This window comes from Macrobrachium nipponense, chromosome 47 (genome assembly GCF_015104395.2).
Source record: "Macrobrachium nipponense isolate FS-2020 chromosome 47, ASM1510439v2, whole genome shotgun sequence".
NCBI lineage: Eukaryota > Metazoa > Arthropoda > Malacostraca > Decapoda > Palaemonidae > Macrobrachium > Macrobrachium nipponense.
In genome coordinates this window covers 14,904,317-14,921,603 of record NC_087222.1, presented here as the reverse complement: position 1 = coordinate 14,921,603, position 17,287 = coordinate 14,904,317, and the positions used below count along the sequence as shown (strand labels likewise).

The 17,287-nt window shown below is 35.7% G+C and overlaps 1 protein-coding gene across 3 annotated transcripts in view; it reads left to right on the top strand.

Annotated features, from left to right (window-relative positions):
* Positions 1-6,607: 6,607 nt before the first annotated feature.
* LOC135204724 (gastrula zinc finger protein XlCGF7.1-like) overlaps positions 6,608-17,287 on the top strand; it is a 136,574-nt gene continuing 125,894 nt past the window's right edge. For all 3 annotated transcript variants that reach the window (XM_064234888.1, XM_064234884.1, XM_064234879.1), the window contains exon 1: positions 6,608-6,746. The gene's annotated coding sequence lies outside the window, so the exon portion shown is untranslated. The remainder of the gene's footprint in view (positions 6,747-17,287) is intronic.

The following is a 17,287-nucleotide window of genomic DNA, read 5'->3' as shown; positions in this document are numbered from 1 at the left end:
AGAGCTCAACAAATAAACAAAACTACAAAAAAAAAAAAAAAAACTCAAGAATTAGAGGCGCCGTTGCAAAGGCATTGCCTCGACCCATTAACTACTAACTAAACCTACTACTACTGCCTTCGTACTTTCGTGAGGAAGGAGGGTTCATAAGTAACGGGAGAGCTGAAGAGAAGAGAAAACTTTCAGACGACTAGAATGCTCTAAAAAGGAATCCAGGGGAATATAGATAGAAACAAAAAAGAATTGTTAGAAGTGTAAATGAGTTAGAGGTAGGAAAATGTATAGTAGATAGAATTGTATATAATTTAGAGATAGGGAGTAATAATTTTTTTTATGAGTGTAAATAAATTAGATTTAGGAGAAAATAGAATATATAGTAGTAATGTTAAGAGCTCTGAGGAAGGAAGTAGAAGAAGGGAAATTAGTTTAGGGCAGGTAGGTGAAGGAAGTAACTTCAGTAACAATCTTAGACTATTAGACCTAGAAGAAAAAAGTGGTTTGCAAAAGATAGACAAATGGTTAAACGGTAGAAGCAATTTTGTAAATAGAGAAAGTGAAAAATTAGTGAGCAAGACAGAAGATATATCAAGAAATCTTGAAATAAAGCTTATAAACACCCAAGGACTGACAAAAGCAAAAATAATCGAGCTAGTGGAAATAACAAAAGAAAACACAATTATGTGCATCACAGAAACAACCACCTTAACAGCAAAAATTACTATTCCAACAAGCATCAGAGTGGTAGACTCAATGAGAGATGAAGACGACACCAAAGGAGGAGGCCTACTAATAATGTATAGAACCAAAGGAGAGATCCAGATAGAAAAAGAAAAGTCGGAACACAAAGACAGTTCTAAATAGTAAAGGTTAACTTATAGAACAAACAATATTCAAACATAATTCTGGTCTACATGTCAACTAGTGATAAAGAAAGAAATAAACAACAAATAATAAGTGCCTTACATGTAGCCATAGAAAATCCACAGACCTGCCTATGATAGTCCTTGGGGATTTCAATGGGCACTTAGGTTTCATAGGGACACAAGAACTTGATCAAAATGGAAAATATGTATGGACCTAATGGAAAATATGACCTAACGCTATTAAATGGAGATCCCAGCTGCAAAGGAGAGATAACCTGGAGTAGAGATCAGAAACAGTGCTATAGACTTTGCCCTAGTCAACCAAAATATGTATAAAAAGTATGAATGTATGGAGATAGACGAGGGAAAATATGAATATGATCTATCAGACCATCACCTCATAAAGGTCCAATTCAACATGAACACTAAAGTAAGGAAAAAATTCAGAAATGAAACAAAAGAAATCAAATATTTGAAAGTTACAGAAGAGTCTACCAGGAAATACCTTGAATATATAGAGTATAAAGTAAGCCAACAAGACAGAAAAGGAGATCTAACCCAGTTGGAAGAAACAATGAATGAAGCAAAAACAAATAACCTAGAGAAGATAATCAAAAGAAGGTTAAAGACAGGAAAGCAAGAAGAAATAGAACCAGTATGGGTCACAAAGTAAATAAAGAAAGAAATAAGCCAAAGAATGGTAATAACAAATTAAAAAGGAAAGCCACAAGAATAGAAGAAAAAAGATACTATGAAAAAAGCATATCTTAAACAAAAACAAAAAGTACAGATAATAATAAAGAAAGCATATGAAGAATATGAAGAAAAGTATTATGAAATGAGATAATGAATGATAAAAACAGACACAGGAAAATCTGGGAATATATAGACATGTGAGAGGAAAGACCATCATGCAAAAAGAAAAAGAATGGATAAGAATATTCGATGAAAATAAGCAAGAGATGAAGGAACGAAACCCTAGGGAAAGAGCTGGTAAAATTCTGGGAAACAATACGTATACCAAAAAGAAGAAAACAAATAGGAGAGATATGGAATGAAAGCAAGAAAGAACAGTGCAAACATGACATGGAAGAAATTGTGAAAAGATTAGGACAGCAGATGAAATGCCATATATCTTTAAGGGAACATATGCATGGAGTGTATGACCTAACAGAGACAGAGTTTAGACCCTTGGAAGAAATCAACATAACAGAAGATGTAAAAAATCAACTTGAGAAAATGAAGGCAAATAAAGCACCAAGGCCAGATGGAATGAAGCCAGTTCTGATCAAACTACTCTTACAAAGTAACAACCTTAAAAAATAATTGGCAGAATGTTTAAACAGCATACTGAAGGGCAGGAAAACGCAGAGAAGCTGGTTTAAGTAAAAAACAACACTTACGCCCAAAAAACAAAACCCCACAGTCAACGATCTAAGGCCAATTGCTCTAACAAATGCAACATATAAAATCTTCATGGGGATCCTGAGAACCAAAATAGAAAAACATATTAGAAATATAGGAAAAATTAATGAACTGCAATCAGGCTTTACCGCACAAAGGAGAGGAATCGATAATTTATATATCTTACAATACTGCATACAAGAAACGTACAGAAGAAAGGACCCATTATTTGTAGTATCAATAGACTTCCAAAAAGCATTTGACTCAGTTAATAGAAAAAAGCTCATTGAGGTCATGATGAAATATAGGCTGCATGCAGAAGTAATAAATGCAAATGATGTAACTAATAACGTACCTGATAATAGAAAAGTTAGAAAATACAACAGAAGGTTTTAGAAATTAAGTAATAAGGACAGTGGCACTATTATATGCAGACGACGGATTAATACTAGGACACACACTATAAGAAATAACAAAATCAATAAAAACCCTTATGGAAATCGCAAGTGAATGTGGCCTAAACATAAAACAACTGGACAAGAGTAATATACTAATATAAAACACGAATGGTACAGTATCGATGATGTGGAGAATATGGAGCACATAGAAGGAATAAAAATAGTTAAGAATATTAAATACCTAGGAGTAACAATCAACAACATGAAAGACTGCTTCAGAGAACAGATAAAAAGGGCCCAAATTAAAGCAAAGCAGATGGCAAATATGGCTAATGCAGTCATCAATAAAAGCTGTAGCAGGGTAAAAATAGGAAAATTGTACTGGAAAGGACTAGCAATGCCATCATTCATGTATGCAATGGAAGTCATGAAACTTGACAAGAAAACTATAAATGAATTTCAGAAGATAGACAATAAAGTATATAGAGCAATTTTGAAAGCGCTAAGTTACACAGCAAGTTGTGCGTTAAGATCTGAAATAGGGGCCTCTTCCTGCCACTCAAGAGATATCAAGAATAAACTATTCTACCTGAAACATACACTGAAGAATGGTGGAAATAGGCTCCTATATGAGATAACCATGGATCAGTATGAAAAAAAGAAACCCTAAATCATGCAAGTAAAAGAGTATATGAAAGAACTAAAACATAACTTAAGTAAAATTGAAGCAGTTAAAGACAAACAGTTAAGAGAAATAATAAACAATTGGGACAGAAAAACATGGCAGAAAGAAATGAATGAAAAGTCAACGTTAAGAATCTACAGAAAATATAATGAAAACATAAGAGAAGAAATCTGGTATGACAACACTGACAAAACAATGCTGATCAGTAGGGCCAGACTAGGTATACTAGGATTAAATGACAGAAATAGGATAAAAGGAGAAGATACAAAATGTTTATACTGTGAGGAACAAAATGAAAATTTAGAACATTTCTTACTTTACTGTCCAGCATACAATGAAATTAGAAATAGATATATCTTTATGCAGCAACCATATCAAGAAAATAAAGAGGAATTAGTAGCAAATATACTCTTATTGGTAGTATTAATGAGGGAGGAAGTGGAGAATAGGAAAGATTTTATAAAAGAAATGTGGTATTTCAGAGAGAAGAAGCTCAAACAAACACAAGGAGGAATAAAAGAAGCAAGGGAGCCGTTTCAAAGGCATATCCCACCTACTACTACTACTACTACTACTACCAATAGATAAAGGTTAGAGATATAGAAGCACTTTTGATAATAAGAAATGAACAGATCGCGAACAACTCAGAAGATGCATAAAGAGATCTTGAAGTAAAGTTCATAAATACTCAAGGACTGGCAAAAGCTGAACTAATGGAACTAATGGACTTAACACAGAAAAACATCACCGAAACGCATCTGAAACAGCAAAATTGCTATTCTCAATAGGAAGTATCAGTGTGGTACACTCAATGAGAGATGAGGATGGAACCAAAGAAGGAGGTCTATTAATAATGTATAGATCCAAAGGAGATATCCAGTTAAAAAAAAGGAAAATCAGAACACAGACATCCAACTAGTAATTATAGAGGGTAGTAATTATAGAGCAACTAGATTTAACCTAATCCTAGTCTATGTGTCAACTAGTGATATAGAAAGAAACAATTGATTGATGAGCGCCTTACATCAAGAATTAAAGAAGACCACAATGGTACCTGCCTCTGATTGTCCTCGGGGACTTCAATGGCATTTAGGTTTCGTAGGGACACAAGAACTTGACCGAAATGGAAAATACTTCATGGACCTAAATTGAAAAATATGACCTATCACTATTAAATGGAGATCCCAGCTGCAAATGGGGATAATCTGGAGTAGAGGAGATCAGAACAGCACTATAGACTTTGCCCTGGTTAACCAAAATATGTATAAAAACTACGAATGTATGGCGATAGATGAGGGAAAGTATGAATATGACCTATCAGACCACCACCTCATAAAAGTCCAATTCAGAATGAACACAAAACTAAGAAAAACATTTAAAAATGAAAGAAAAGAAATCAGATACCTGAAAATAACATAAGAGTCCACCAGGGAATATCTTGAATATATATAATGTGAACAAAGCCAACAAGACAGAAAAGGAGCTCTAACCCAGCTGGAGGAAACAATGAGTGAAGCAAAAACAAATAACCTAGAAAAGATAAGGAATAAAAAGAAGGTTAAAGGAAGGAAAGCAAGATATATATAACAAATTGAAAAGTTAAGCCACAAGCGTAGAAGAGAAGAGATACTATGAAGAAGCATACTATAAAAAAAGACAGAAAGTACGGATAGTAATAAAGGAAACTCATGAAGAATATGAGGAAAGATTAGAAATGAGATAATGGATGACAAAAACAGACCACCTCAGAAAAAGAATGGGTCAGGATATACGACAAAAATAATAAGCAAGTGATTTATTAAGGAAGAATTCTACCCTAATTCAGGAAAACAAAACACCTAAAGAAGCAAACAAAATAAGAGAGATATGGAATGAGTGCAAAAAAGAACAGATGAACCTGACATGGAAGAAATGATGAAAAGAACAGTGACAAGATAAGAAAAGCATATGATATACCTACCATATGTCATTAGGAGAGAAAACGTGGATGGACTGTATGATATGACAAAGACAGAAATTAAAGTCAGTAGTATAACTGCAGAAGAAGTAAAAAAAATAAACTAGAGAAAAGGAAAACTGATAAAACAAAGCACCGGGGACAGACAAAATGAAACCAGTTCTCTTCAAACTATTCTTACAAAGCACCAACATTCAAAGAGAAATGGCAGAATGTTTAAACAGCATACTGAAAGGCAGGAAAATACAGAGCAGCTTGTTTAAGTAAAAAACAACACTTACACCCAAGAAACAACACCCCACAGTCAAAGATCTTAGGTCAATTGCACTAACAAGTGTATCATATAAAGCAGTGGTTCTCGACCTTTATATGACCACGCCCCCTCTAAGAAAGTCCTTCCTTCCATGCCCCCCTGATATATAAGTAAAATTCCCTCCCAGACCTGAAAAAAGAGAGAAAGAAGGGATTTCGAGAGATAGGCAGGGAGTTCAATAATTACAAAACATTGTAAGCACAACGACCCTAACTAGGGTAGCAGACTATAGGAAAGTAAAACCACTGATATAAAGTTTTCATGGGGATCCTGAAAACCAAAATAGAAAACGAATTTAGAAATCTAGAGAAAACAAATGAACTGCAATCAAGCTTTACTGTACAAAGAATAGGAATTGATAATTTATATATCTTAGAATATTGCATTCAAGAAATGTAGAGAAAAAGAAGGACCCAATATTTGTGGTATCAATAGACTTCCAAAAAGCATTTGACTCCGTTAATAGAAAAAAGCTCATAGAAACCTTGATGGCTAATATGCTTTTATTTGCCGATCTGCTGAGGAGGTTGAAAATAGGAAAGAATGTATAAAAGAATTAAAATTCCACCTACTACTATTGATACCACATCGGCCATTTATTCTAATATCTAATAATAATATAAATTATCTGCTTTTTTTATTATTTCTCCAGTGATTATATCTAACTTTCCCCTTTTCATCTATTAGATTTGAAGCAAAACGTCAAATTCAAACGGGAACCAGGAACGAGAAGTCCTTAGGAGACGACGCCCAAAACGTAAACAAACCGCCATCCATTATTTGGCCTAATGATTACCATTATATTATTCAGTTTATTAGTAAATTACATGAATTTTTAATTATATTCCCTCTGATTGCTTACAATTATCCACAAATTGACTTATTAGAACGCATGAAAATAACCGAAACTACTTCTAAACCAGAACCATAAACATTAATACTGTAAAATAGAAGACGCTCAAAATGTCAACAAAGCGATGCCATTGACTGCCTTAGTGGCGTAACTTTATTCAGAGTTCAAACGTATTTTTCTCTTCTATAATTGCCATCTTTATAATCGAGACAATTCTTAATCAATCGTAATAATTGGTAAATTACAAGGATAACCGATAATTGCTGTAATAATGTGAGTAACAGATGATTATACTAGCTAGGTTACTATATCATTAACTTCTAGAGTTATAGGTAGCCTCTGTTCTAGTACTCGAAGGTTACCCTATCGACCTTAGCCTTCTATGGGGTCTTGACCTGAGACTGTCTAAATTAAATGAGTTATATTTTATGATGTCTCAATGATTTATTCATAGGCTAATGTTGGGTTAAGGCTAGGCTGTAAATTTCTGTAAGATCTCATAAGTGTAGGCTACAGGATGCCTGTATCCTGGCTTACTTTATCCTAAGAGTGTCTGGTTTAGTGATACTCTATGATGTTTTAATGATTTCACGGAAGGTTTAGGTACGGCAATTTAATCTATAGGGGAAACAACCGATTGGACTAGCCGAGTCACTTTCTACCGCATTTGAAGCCACCCTCTGAAAAAGTACTTTAACATGTCCTGACACTGGAGAAGTCATCAGTCATGAGTTGTTGGTGGTGAGAGCAGGAATTCGAGACCTCTACTCTCCTTTCGAAGTAAGTATTTTCTCCAAAGTTAGAAATTAAGGCCATAGGTATTTCAAGATTAAACAGAGGGTAATGAAAAGTCTGGCTCTACGCAGTGCACACTACCGCCATGACGCTTTCGAAATTTTTACTTACAACTACCAAAATTTTGAAGATTGACACCATCTCGATGTTTGCGGAGTCGCTTGTGTCAACAAACTTCCCATTTCCTGTGCTAAATTTGCACACCACTTGTACTCTAGACGCTGGGGCACTTTCATCACAACAGTCGTAAACGACTTCCAACCACTACTTTTTTAAGAAAACTATGATTTTTGGTTGAAGAGGAAGAAGCGTGCACTAGATAATTATTTTAATAAATAGTTAAACGGTAGTATAAGGTCATGAATTGCATAAATATTTTTACATATTCATGATTATTAATTTGAAAAAATTCGTTGTTGAAATAGTAACTAGATTCCTGACTCAAATATCAACAATTTTGCTTGTGAACTGTGCCTATGGCGTTCTTCGCGCTCTTCAATTGTTTATCAGTGTTGCCAATTGGTATGTGTTTACCCGCCAAACTGGGTATATGACTTACACAAAACTGGGGAATAAGTGAAATTAGCGTATCTATTTGTAGAATATATGCATATTAGAGCAAATTTATCACTATTGCATTACCTTGACAACTAGAATTCATGGAAACAGTTTGTAAATACATCGGCATATGTGTGAAGCTCCACTGGATTGGCAACGATGAGTCATTTTGCCGTCGTCTCCTCGTATGTACTTGAGAAGTATCTGTAATTTTTGGGGGTTAATTTAGGTGCAAAAAAGGGATAATAGACATGAATTAAATAAGCATTTTGAAGTAACAAAGTAAAGTTTAAACTAAATAATGATTAAAGTAAACAATTAAGGGAATAAAGCTTTGCACCTCATAAACCATGTACTCGTGTGCTGCTCGCAACTGTGTTTGTGAAGTGAGTGCTTAGGAACCAGGAACAGCAACATAGTTCAAGTGCAATTTGGAGTGAATTAAGACTAAAACATGTATAATTACAATCAAGTAAGCACTGTGGAGTTTCAGTTGTGATGGTAGTAAGGATAAAACCACCGATTACAGGGTAAAAATGAATTTCAGTTCAAACCATGACCCCGGGAATAAGAAGTTTCATACTTTCACTAATACAGGCAACAAAATGTTGTTTTATTGTGCTGATTACAATTGCAATCTTGAGTAAGATCAATAAACATTACATATATACAATAACATTGTTCTAATGAGTGCTGGGAAGGCTGGGAAAGATGGTGGCTTGGCTGTGGTTACAAATGGCAAGTCATGCGGTTGCTGCCATTTTAGATTTCAAAACTGCCTTGAAAACATATTTTACGAAGACCTCACATGCTTATTTTAGTTTGTATGGCGCTTTCATATATCACATTATGTTTACGAAACTTCAATCTTTTGAATGCTATGCTTAAAGATGTAATTGTATTCTTGTTTTGCCAATTAAATATCGAGTGAATAAGGCTGAGCCATGCGATGACGATGGCTCCACTGCGGTATTTCCCCCTAACCCTATAGCCTAGGCTAGGCTATAGCCCCAAGTCTTAGGTTATTTTTTCAATTGACCAAAAGACGAGTAGAGGAGGATTTATGCTACAAAATAACTGGTGCAAATTGTGTCATTCACCAGTGTTTGTCTTTTATCTTTATAGGCATTCACCTACTTACAATGGGGTTAGGTTCCAAAAAACCCATCGTTTGTTGGAGAAATCATATCTTGAATATAGCCTAACCTACACTGCGGTAAGTTTCATCCTTACTTATATGGTAGCCTAGCCTACACTACACAGTATACTCTATACACATGTGGTATAGTAATTATTTTAATCAGTAAATTCTCTACATTCAATGCAGTTTGACTTATGATAATTCAGTACAATGAGAAATTGAATAACACTTACAAGAGTAAGCCTTGCATATACTATGGTATATCGTATACATATACAGTAGCTTAGCCTACAGTATACCATATACTACACGTATGGTATAGTAATTATATCAGCTAATTTTGGATGTTCATTGCATTCTGACATGATAATTCGGTGCAAAAAGAAATTGAACATGAAATGAGAATCTGATCATATGATAATTCAATATAAAAAGAAATTGAACACGAATCAGATTCAGTCTGACATTGTCATAATTGAATGGTGTAAGGCTGTTGATGGTTACATATTATGAAATACAAACGTAACAAATATCTATCTTTTCCATGAATCTTTTAAAAAGTCATATATTCCTTCACTGTATCCAGTAATATTGTATGTATTCTCTTATTAATGTATTAATTATAGAATACTAACATAGTGGTCATTGTTTTGGTTTGGCAATCTGCTGTACTTGACTCAATTCTGAGTGAATTTTCTTGCTTCTAGTTAGCATAAATGAATATCTAGATACTTTACTTATATGGGACAAGGTCATTTTTCGTTATACAATGTGTTTTCAAGTTGAAATATAACTTGAATACATCTCGTGAACTAAATTATTTTCTCCGTAATAGATTGCGTTGGGGACATGTTTATTGTGTAAAAAAATTGATTCAGTTCGCTATTTTCACTTGATTCCATTGTGATACAAGCTTTACATTCCTTATCTTTTATTAGCGTAAGAACAATAGTAAAATATGTTTTTTCATGCCAGGTAGTTTTGATTAAAATAGTTCTCCATCAATTTTATCTATAGTTGTGTTTGATCGCATATCAAAGTTTACGGGAGTTTAGTCCTTGTTGCTGATGCACGATAATAGTCATTAGCAGCTTGAACACTGTTTTCTCAGCTTAAGCTACAACTTTCAGTTTAAATTTACCAGTGTATATTACCTTCCAATCTTTGATCCATAGGGAATAAAGTTATTACATAGAAATATATCAGTCCTATTCTACATAACGTCATTTATAACATAACTGCATTAATTGTTTACTATTGCTCGATTGTTGAAATACAAGCAAGATGGATTTTGTGATCCGATTCGGTTACACTTTGCTGAAAAGTTGTATCTCGTTCAGTTGTTCATGGCTGTACATGTTAAAAGTACTTTTATCATTCTCTTTTACTATTTTTAACTTACTTATCTAGAAGATGGGATAAAGACCCTGCCTGAGGAGGTATCAACCTGGTATGCTTCACCTACTGCATGGTAGTTCTACAAATTTTTAATGTTAGATTTCATAAACTTAGTGGTAAATCTTGGCCTAGAATAAGAGAGAGAGAAAAAAGAATTTTCCTTTTTCAGATTGCTAACATTTGCTCCATGTCTTTATTTATCATATCTTCTAGTTAAATGAGTTAAAAAAGTAAAGGAGAATGATAAACGTATTGTTAGTAACGTCATACAGTGTTCCCCACATATTTGTAAATAGCTAGAACCTGTGAATAGTTGAAACCCTTATAAATAAAAATGCTTAAAACTGCCTATTTTGTTAGTTAAAACGCAAGAAAAACTCACTAAAAATGTTTACACAGGTAGTTGGCAACTTACGACTGCAATTGGTTCCTACCAACCGGTTGTAAATCAATTTGGACGTAAGTCGGCCCATGTTAATTTACTGTAAGAATATTATACTAGCCTAGCCTACACTAGGGTAATCAGTACCATCTTTACATATAGGGTAGCCTAGCCTACACTACACAGCATACTTTATATATATATGACATAGTAATTATTAATTTCAGCTGATTCTCTAGGTTCAATGCACATTGGCTTATGATAATTCAGTACATAGAGAAATTGAATAACATTTAACAAGTTAGCCTCGTGTATACGATGATGTTTTCATGGTACATATATCGTATATATATACAAATACAGTAACCTAGCCTAGCCTACAGTACTGTATAATACATATACGATATAATTCAGTAATTTATTAATGCAGTTGAACCTCTTAAAACTGGCATTCTATGGTCCAGAAACTCCTGTGGTTTGGCTTGATTTTAAATCAGCAGCCATTAGATCATTCCGCCGCCACCAGCGACGCGCCACATATTGTTTACAACTTCAAGGCAGCAAAAATTATGCCATATACCCTTTGTTAGTAATGTGAATATGCGAAGTCAAATATGTTTTTATATGAACCTTGGAACAATAAATATATATTTTATAAATATTCCGCTTGAGAAGGCTCAACCAAGCTAAACCTTTTAACTTTTAAACAAAACAATGAGACATTTGTCAAGCACAAATTCCTTACTCTGTATGTGCTTGAGAGACCATTTTGATAATTTCTTTTATGTAACTGTATTTACCTATTCGATATGCCTCCCATGAGATTATACAGTGGTACCTCGAGATACGAAATTAATCCATTCCGAGGCGGCCTTCGTATCATGAGTTTTTCATATCTTGAACTGCATTTTACATGTAAAATGGCTAATCCGTTCCAAGCCCTCCAAAAACACCCCAGTAAATTTCATAATAAAGCTAAATTGACCTATAAACAATGAAATGCTACAACAATTTGAACCATTCAATACCTAACTTGATATGTACTAGTAGTACTAATATGTATGTACCTGTAAATAAAGTGTATTAGTGTACATGGTATACAAGAAATACCATACGTACATATGTAGTAAAATGTGGAAGCTTACCTTTCAAGTGAGGCTATCTCTGAAAGTGGCGACAGAGGAGAAGGACAAACGGCAGAAAACTTCTTATAGTACGTACTCTTAACTTTACGAAACACATAAAAAAATGTCAGGAAAATATAAACTAAACTTTACAAAACACATTAACAAAACTGTAACACTTAACTTTACAAAAAAACTTAAAATTAAATTTTTTTTCTTTTTTTGATTTTTACTTTTTTATACTGTTTTTTTTTTTCTTTTTCTTTTTTTTTTTTTACAAAATTTCAATTTCTTCACCACGTTGAACTTTCTGTTTTTTCATAGTATCACTTGGTTCTTCCTTTTTGCTTACTCCTACTAAAGGCCTCTCTAAAAAATAACTATCCAAGGAAGATTGCTTAAGCCTACTTTTCACAATGTTCCTGAAATGTCTCAGGCAAACGTCATCGAACTGTGCAAGCATACGACCTGTGTAAGCCTTTTCGGGGTGTCTCTTTTCTATGAATGATAGCACCTTATGAAAAGCAGCTAGAGCATCCTTAATTTCTGCCGTTGTCATAGAGTCGTCGTCCTCCTCCTCGCTGCTGCTAGAGAACACTTCTTGAACGACATTATGTTGCATGGCCTCCAACTCCTTCAGGTCATCCATCGTAAGCTCCTCTTGGTGCTCCTCGAGAAGGTCATTGATGTCATCCTCGTCAACGAGACCAGCCCCATGGACTTGCCGAGTGCAACGATCTCGTCAAGATCTGGTTGCGAAACAGTTTCAGGATCGTCAACTGTTCCTGAATCTGCAGCACCAGCTTCGCCCACGTCGAATCCCTCAAAGTCTCGGGCAGATACGGCATCAGGCCAGAGTTTCCTTCACGAAGAATTCAAGGTTTGCCTCGAAACCTCCTGCCAAGCTTGGTCAATGAGTCGGATGCATATCACAACATCGAAATGCTCCTTCCAAAATTCACGCAAGGTGAGGTTTGTGGTATCAGTGATGTCTAAATATCTCTTGAAAAGATGTTTCGTATACAGCTTCTTAAAGTTTGATATCACTTGCTGGTCCATGGGCTGGAGGAGAGGGGTGGTGTTAGGCAGAAGATAAAGAACCTTGATAAACGAATACTCCGCTAGGATATCTTCCTTGAGGCCAGGAGGGTGAGCAAGGGCATTGTCCAACACCAGCAGACATTTCAGAGGGAGGCCCTTCTCTTCCAAGAATTTCTTAAGTCTCATTACCCAGGCTTTTGCATAAGCCCTCCACATCACTAGAAGCTTCTCCTTAAGCACTTTGTCGGCCTTGAAGGCTCGAGGAGTCTCTGAATGATAGACAAGTAGGGGCTTCACCTTGCAATCCCCACTGGTGTTCGTAAGCCTGTCTTTCATAGGCTTATGCCCAGGTAGCTTCTTCTCTTCCTGCGTGATGTACATCTGACAAGGATTTTTTTCCAAAAAATGCCAGTCTCATCACGGTTGAAGACTTGCTGAGAACTATAGCCTTCGTTGATCGTCATCTCGTCGAACGTCTTAATAAAGGCTTCGGCCCTTTCGTGTCCGAGCTGGCCGCCTCCCCATGCTGCACCACCGAATGGATGCCAGTCAGTTTACGGAATTTTTCTAACCCCCCATGAGAAGCCTTGAACTCTGGGGTTGGCGTCGATGTCCCTTCTCCTCCATCGTCTTCGGCCTGGGCAATCAAATCGACGAAAATAGCGCTGTCCGTGTGGCAGATTGCCGTCTCCGTTATCGTATCGCCAGCAATTTCTTTGTCTTTTATTTAGACAAGAAGCAGCCTTTCTATCTCATAGTGCACGTGGCTCCTCTTGCTGGACAAAATAGTCACGCCCTTGGAAGGTGTAGCTGCTTTGATGACATCCTTGTCCTTAAGGATGGTGCCTATTGTTGACGGATTTTTTGGCCGTATTCTTTTGCGATCACACTCAATCACATACCGGCTTCATATTTTTTAATGATCTCCATCTTCGTCTCCAAAGAAAGCATCCTCTTCTTTCCGTGAACTTCAACTTTCTTGGGACCCATGACTACGTATATACTGTACATAATTATGTTATGTAGTATACGTATGTAGTAAAGTTCTCACACAAGACGATAAAGTATACTACAACAAAATCACTAACGAATTTACGTTAATAAACAAAATCGTATAGAACGAACTAGTTCCGCGTGCTTACAGTACCGATGATGCCGCGAAGTGACCAAAGAAGCACGCCACTACGTAGATGCACGATGAGAGAGATGCTGACCAACAGGAGAGAAGGATCTTATGGCGGTGACTAGCATCAGGAACCAATGGGAGAGCGGGAGGATGGTGGCGAGTCTACTCAGTTGGCGGCACGCGAGTTTTAAAATTGTTATCGGTGGTCTGGGCAAATCTCAGACTTTACAGCAACAACCTTTCGTATGCAACGCCGCAAAATTCTTCGCACTATTTGCTTTCGTATCTCGAGTTTTTCGTAAGTTGAGCCTTTCGTATCTCGAGGTACCACTAGAGGCAAGAAGTGCAAGCATAAATCTTTATCCATGGTAGAAAATCTGTATTTCATTAGCGAATAGTTTACTGTTAATTTTCCTGAATAGATGGCGTTGGTGTGCTTTGTTTACAGTTTGACAGCGACGGTGACATTCAAATGCACAGTTATCGCCGAAATTCATTCATTATTTTTTTCATCTCTTTATCCTCTACAATAAAAATTATTTAAGAAACTAATAGCGATAATTATGAAGCTATGAAATTTTGGAGGTTCAATGCATTCTGACTATGATATATAAGTTAAAAAAAAAATTGGACATGAAACAGGAATCAGATTCGGACCGACATCGGCATACCTAATTGAGCGAAGTCAGGCTGCTGACGGCTACGTATATTTATGAATTAAAAACGCAATGAATATGCATCTTTTCCATGAATCTTTTAAAAAGTTGTACATTATTGTATCCAATAACATTGTATGTATTCTCATATTATTCTATCATAAAATATTAACAAAACAGTCAATGTTTTGGTTTGTAAATCAGCTGATGGCGAATATGAGTTTAGTTTGCTGTGTTTACGTTTTATTTCGCCGTATTTAATGCAATTCGGAGCGAATTGCCTTGCTTCTAGTTAGCATAAAATATCTAGATACTTTACTTATATGAGGCAAGGTAATTTGTCATTTTACGACATGTTTTCAAGTCGAAATATGAATTTAATACGTCTCGTTAACTAAATTATTTTTTTCATTAACAGATTGCATTGTGGGTATGTTTATTGTGTAAAAATATTACGTGATTTCATTCAGTATTTTCACTTGAGTTCTTCGTAGTACGAGCTTTAGTGTTAATTACGTTACTTATCTTTTATTGGCATGAAAACAACAGTAAATTGTGTTCTTTCAAGATCTGAAGTTTTAATTAAAATTATTCTCTCTCAATTTTATCTACGGTTGTGTTTGATGGTATAAGTTTACTGGAGTTATATCCTTGTCGATGCATGATAATAGTCATTAGCAGCGCGAAAAGTGAGCTGTGTGTGTGGAGAGGCGGGAGCAGGGGAAAAACTGTCGTATGTTCAGCGGGACACCATTCTTTCTTGCTTGAGCGGCTTCCCAGTCATTTTAGTTGTGGGTGGTTGTAAAGTCGATCAGTCATAACTCGCATAGGTCGTAAGTCGACAACTAGCTGTACCTGTTTTTTTTTTATTAGTTTTATCACAAAAAGTGTATTTTATGGTGAAATTGCTAAAACAACCCAGGAATTTGTGGATATTTCTCAGAAAAATACCATGAATAATGGGGGTATATGTTCCAGAGAGAAATCTGTGAAAATGTGAGTCTGCGAATCTGGAGTCTGGGAATACGGCAGGTTGACTGTAATTGTTGCTTAAATGCTACAGCAATAAACAACTGAATGAAAACAGTTGCTTTGCTACAACAACCGAACAAATCTGATAATAACAATGTATTGCTTGCATTTAAGCTATTGTTTTATAGTACAAAAAATACTGTAGATATGTAACAAATGACGTTGATTAAATAGAGCAAGTATTTTTGCATTATCCCTTTATTTGATATCAAGAAATTATTGAAACGGGAACATAGTACTGCTAAATTTAAGATGCAGTTGCAGCAGAAGCTGATGAAAAAAAATGTTCACACTGCTATCGACTATAAATTATCGTCCGTCAGGAACATGGATGAAAGTCGACTGCAATTAATAGTGGAGAAAAAAGTATTTTAAAAAATACTGATCATGAGAGAAGACATTTTACTGTTGTTTTCACGCCAATTAAAGATAAATATGCAAATCTCATATTATTATGAAATAGGACGAAAATAGCTAATGGAATCTGTGAATTTTATTTCATACATACCTAACAGTTATACAGCTGTAGCTTCGCTACATGGCAGACAAAAGATTCAAACTTTCGTAGTAGTGCTGCCATCACTGATGTAGGTGATGTCATCTCCCACCAGTCGAGGGAGGAACAGGTACAACAGACCAGGTGTAGTCAGTTCATTCTCTGCTGGTTTCTGGTTAACTTCAGTGGTTGGTGCAGACATTTTCTCAATCACTGGATGGTTTTTGACTGTCGTATTTTGGTGAAGCACTCAACTTCGTGTTTTTGCTAGTTGTTTCCTTTCATTTTAGTTAGTTTAACTGCATTTAGTTGTGGCATTCAGGCCGTCATGTCAGATTCTAGCCCGTCAGTTATTAGGTTTTGTGCCGGAGGGTGCAAAGTTAAGCCTATTTACGATCCACACTCAAAGTGCATTAAATGTAGAGGTATTGGGTCTGAGTGTACCCATGAATCGGCTAGTGACAAATGTAAAGATTCCAGTGACAATCAATGGAAGGTTTTTCTAGCACATTCTCATAAACTAGTAAAGGATAGGACGAGGAAGGCAGCTCTAAGAGCGTAGCCTCTTCTGCATTGTCCGCAGATCCAGTTTGTCCTGTCTCTCCTCCTCCTCCTCAAGCCATGTTTCAAATCTTGAGTCCTCCTTCTACTCCTTTAACCCCTTTACCAGCTTCCTGTGTAGTTCCTCCCTACGCTATTGCCAGCCTCGAATCTAGGTTCAAGAAAAAGTTTGATGTTCCTGCACGATATACAAACCCTCGGTCCTTTACATAAGGAAATACTTTCAGCGTAGCTGGAATTACGGCTGTTAAATTCTTGAACAAGGTGGTTAGGCAGTAACTACCGTGTGGCAGGCGGGTAGGCTAGTCTGCCTGGATGTAAACACACCACTTTGCTTTTGGCCGCCTTCCAATGAAGACATGTGTTTGTGAGCTCCTGCTGATTGGTCGTTGATCATTTTTACCAGGTGGGATCTTTCTGATTTATTTTTATTTTTAAATAAATATGTATATATAGTGTTTGATATTAATATTAAATTCAATATATACAAATCCACTTTTTGTG